The 5,000-nt window shown below is 37.6% G+C and overlaps 2 protein-coding genes across 2 annotated transcripts in view; both read right to left on the reverse strand.

Annotated features, from left to right (window-relative positions):
• LOC100740936 (actin, clone 205) overlaps positions 1–5,000 on the reverse strand; it is a 9,464-nt gene that overhangs the window by 2,164 nt on the left and 2,300 nt on the right. The window lies entirely within an intron of this gene.
• Positions 4,642–5,000, reverse strand: part of LOC105680259 (actin, indirect flight muscle-like) — a 1,879-nt gene continuing 1,520 nt past the window's right edge. The window contains exon 1 of the mRNA XM_012380887.3: positions 4,642–5,000. This exon is cut by the window's right edge and continues 1,520 nt beyond it. The gene's annotated coding sequence lies outside the window, so the exon portion shown is untranslated.

Below are 5,000 nucleotides of genomic sequence, written 5' to 3' on the forward strand. Positions count from 1 at the left end.
GGGGCGCCGCGACGCTAACTTTAGACGTACGACCGACGGACGATCCCTAATAAGTGCAAGCGTCGATTATGGTGGGTAACATCGTCTCTGCTCGCCGCGACTCCGCTCGGACCACGAAAGATACAGCATAACGACGTGGCTCGCGCGTGCCAAAATTATGCTCTGCTCGCAAAAGGACTAACTTCGCACACGGGCAAAGACCTCGAATATGCCTAAACATGACGATAGAGTCGGCCATTCGCCCCGCGCAGGTATTTTTGGCACTCGTGATTAGCTGGTTAGAAGAATTTCGATATCGAGAGAAGAAATTCGCGCGTAAAATGACGATACACCAGCGAGGAAATTTTTAAAACGATTAGAAATTCGTCGATGACAGCTGTCTTTTGTAATCAGAGCGAGTATTCTTTCGAGTATACAGTTATATGTAATTTTGCAAGCAGAAAGCAGTTAGTTTGAGGTTTTAGGTTTCGATATCTTTTCATATCGTTAATTGGATTTTGCGTTGCCATAAATGGGATAGCAATTTATGATTTTACCGTTGGATAGGTGTTAGCAAGATGCGATGATTTTAAAGTAGATATTTTGCGAGTGCAGAGAACAGATGTAATTTGTAGAACTTGCTGTTTAATGATCTCAAATTTACTAAGATAAATGTTATCAAATAATGCAAAGACCACTTGGACCAATTTAAAGGTTCTCGTATGTCAAAATTAAACGATAGCGTGGTAATATTAAATTTCATATATATCTTTCTTTTTTTAAAAATTCGAACGACAAGCGAGAAAATTTGTTCTACTCTAAAAATAGTATTTCTAACTATTCTCGGTAACTTAATAAGGCCAGCGAAATCGTGTACACAAAACGTATAGAACGAATAAAAAGTTTCAATGGTGCGGTATGATTGATTCAAATCGACGATAAGAAATAAAAATTCCTTTAGAAAATAAATATCCTCAATATAATATTCGTTGATGCGTAATTTACAAATAGATATGAAATTTAAACACTAACCTGATTTTGTATTTCAAATATTACGATAAAAATATATAAAATATTAGCACAAAAATAGATATCTAGTGTTGGATACTTTCGATTGCAAGAACGAATTTTCCTAAAGAGATCGTATTACTTGTTGCGTTTAAAACAAAGGTAGATATCAAAAGATCGAATAAAACAATTGCTTCGACATTTGACGGAAAGAAAATCTAAAACCAATTATTACTATCCGAACTTTTCGATAAAAGCCAAGATTCTATATCGCATTAATAAGCTGCAAACAAGTATCGAAATACGATTTAACGTACACGATGCAGCTGAGGGAACTCTTTTAAAATTAAGCTATCGTACAAATCTAAATCGTAAATAATCGATCGTTTTCTGTAAAAAAAAAAATTAATCAGTTAAGTGATTTCTATTACACAAATGCTAGAAAATTACTTCTGGTTCTCAGAACACACGCAATTAACCCTCGATGCTATTTCAGATGCGAGATACCGGAAGGAAACTCGACCACTCCCTTAAAAGTCTAACAGCGTACCGCTACGCCTCCAACTATGGCTCTCTTCTATCCAAAGGATCGGTTGAAAAATCCTACGATCCGATCGATATAACAAAATCAATCGCAGGGATCGATCGGCTTCCGGTATCTTCGATGGTGTCGAGGGTTCTTGGTGGTAGCCGATAGCGTCCGTGATAAATGAAATATCGTTTCCAGAGAACAGTTTCTACGTACCGTGCACGGGACAGAGTTGGAGTGGCGTCTGTGCCTCGGGAGCGTCCCGACGTCGAATATATGCTCTCGTCAGAACGCCCCCGCATTCTCGTGGGATGCTTCTTGCCCGACAGGCACGAAAAAGGCTTGCCTCGCGTGGCGTCGCGACGCTCGCCGAACTAGGCGGCCCCAGGCCCTAAGCGGACCGAGGAAAATGCGCCGCTTTGAAAATTCACACTATCGTCTCTTTCTATGCTTCTACCATCTTTCGTTCTTGTTTTACTCTATAACGCTTCGTTTCTTCTCTTGGCCCTTCTTCGTATCCGAAGGATATCTTTTCCGAAACACGACGTCCAAGTTTCCATCGATACCGTTTCTTCTTTCTGGTTACTTTCCTAAATATCTTTTCTCTTATCTAAATAATTTTTTCGAAACAGTTTCGAGAAGGATTTCCACGCATACCGTTTCTCCTTCTGTTTTCTTCTTTACTTTCGTATTTGAAATACGATTTCTTCGAAAAAATGTCTAAAAGAAAGTTCCTGTAAATATCGTTTCCTCTTCCGTTGCTTTTCTTCGAATCTATGGAATAATTTTCCTGAAATAGTTTCGAAAGAAGTTTTCATAGATACCGTTCCGTCTCATTTGCGTCTTTTCTTCGTATCTGAAGAATAATTTTTCTAAGGGAGCTTCGTCAAGCATCGTTTCTTCTCCCATTTCGGGAAGAAACGGCGGACCGTTGATCTTAAGATCGCGAATCGTTTATTCTAAGAATTAACTGAAACAAACGGAGAATTTTATCGAACGGATTATCAGAGAATTTGTGCCCGAGCTTGCGTTTAGTAGCCTGTTTTGTTTCAACATGTTCCATGAAAGCTAAGTTAAACTTAGGGGCTAAGGTGTACGCTACTAGTTCTCCAAGTCACCAGTTAGGTTTTCATCTTGTTTTATTACGGAAGTCGGCTTTCGTGCTTCTATCGTTTTGCTTAAAGTGCCATGTAATGTAAGAGCTGGCTGCGCTTTGCTTGCACGGAGTATGATGTATATAGAAAGCGGGAGCACTGATTTATCTCATGTACAAATAGAGTTCCGCGTAAATTCTCCAAGTACTTATGCTAGACTTAATATCGTACTTCAGAAAGATGCAAATTGGCTGTTAACTGTTAATGTTTCAATGTCTGGAAATTGTCTCGACTCGTTGTTAAACGAGACTTTTCCATGGAGAAGTAAGAGGCAATCGTAGTTTCAGTTACGTAAATGTGGCACGTAACTGAAGCATATTCTCAAATTTTTGTTTATTTCTGTGGGTATGAACAAGTGCTAGAAATTTTATGTCGTTTCTCTCTAAGAAAAAGACAGCTCTTCCACTTGATTTGGAGCGAAATTCGCCGCAAAATACGATCACCGTCTAGAAATATAGGACACGACGAACGTTAAGAATTTTCAATACCACAAAGACCAAATGTGCTGTTGTGAATTGAAAAGTTATCTTCCATGCTTATCACTTACTTTTATCTTTCATAAAATAGAAAATAGTATATTTGTTGCATGTCTCATTCCTACGAATTAAAATTTGTCTAACTCCAAACGTTATCATAGTTATTAGACGGTGTCAAAAGTCTAATGTTTAATAAACTCTTGTAAGATTATGTTTTGTCAGCACGTACAGACTTTAATCCATATTCATTTAACGTTTAAATTATTAATACATTTCCACAAACATTTCCCCTGAGCCAAACCTAACGTTTGCTATAATCCTTATCGATCTTTTCATAAAAAGTACATGATGGGTCATGAAATTTAAATTATTTTTCGATTTTAATACGGAATCGTTCAGTGCTAAAATTACATAAAATACAAACAACGGATTGCTACAGAAAATATAGACGTCTCGATGGATTAACACATTAGCTGCCACTGACATGGCCAATTGTTAATCACTAAGAAAGCAAGAATTTCAATTCTTATCGTAACTATAGAAATTATTTAAGAAATTAATTGTAGCAACCAGTGACCTTAATCGCCATTTTCTGCTTTGAGATTCTCGTAAAATTATCAGCTGCAAATGTGTTGAGCAGATCGTTTCTTCAATACGAACAAATTTAGTTTTACTCGTAGGCTGACAACGGATCGAGCTTGATCCCTGCGCGATACGTGCTCTCCTCTTTCCCCCAGATATCACAGTAGGAGGAATATTTCGAGATTACGCACCGGGACGAAAATAAATCGCAGGATCCGTAGCTCTTTTATCGGCCATCGTATTCGCTTATCGACGGAAAAGGCTTTCGGTGAACGAAGCGGGCAAAATTACGAAAATGACCAAACTCCTGGCACGTTGCACGGTTACCAAACGGCTGAGTAAAAAAAGAAAGTTTGAATTTTTCTAGTGAATATTTCCGTGGATTTAGAAAAATATATAGTAAAGGGGACCGTGCAGGAGTAGATTAGTCATTTTAGGCCAAGGTCATTCGTTAAGTCCACGTCACAACAATAGTTATTTTAAAACCACTCGAACGCCGACTTTACCCTGCTCTCGCAGACATATTCGGACTTGAGCATCGCGAAGAAAAGAGCAATTCTTTTCTACATAAATTCCTGTATATCAGATACATGTACGATGAAACACGTGTATAACAGATACACATACGACACGTGCAGCATCGGATGCTGATAATATGTAGCGAATAAAAATTCTTATGTAAATATTTGGCGAACGGATAATAGACATGTGGAATTATAATTAAACAAGAGTTGTGTTTGTTGTGTTTGTGTTTGAGATGTATTTCCGTATTTGATCGCTTATCCTCTAAACTTAGTTCTGAATAATATAAATTCAGCAACGCCGATATGCGATACGTTGCTCGGAGTGAACGCGAAAGGATATCGAAATCTAGGGAAAAGTCAATGTCTAGTTAATCCTATTAGGGTCGAGCTTTTTGAGTAAGTGTATATATTTTTATGTAACAATTTACGTTACAGGTGTTTCACCGACAAAGTCGACAAGAATCGCAGACTTACGAGAGACGGAACAACATTCTTAAGGAGATCGAACGTGAACATTTCCCAAAAGAGTTTCTGCTCTCGAGCAAGGACATCGTACATTTTAGGTACGTATTAAGGAAAGCAAATACGCCGAATGTAACAAAGCATAATTAACGCATCGAAGTTGAAGGATATGACTAATGATATGAGAGAATGTATATTTAATTTGACTTTTTGATATATCGTATAACAATATAGCAATATAATGTATAATATTTACAAAATAAATTAAAATAGAAGTATATATCGA

This window comes from Bombus impatiens, unplaced genomic scaffold, assembly GCF_000188095.3.
Source record: "Bombus impatiens unplaced genomic scaffold, BIMP_2.2 scf_0114, whole genome shotgun sequence".
NCBI classification, from domain to species: Eukaryota; Metazoa; Arthropoda; class Insecta; order Hymenoptera; family Apidae; genus Bombus; species Bombus impatiens.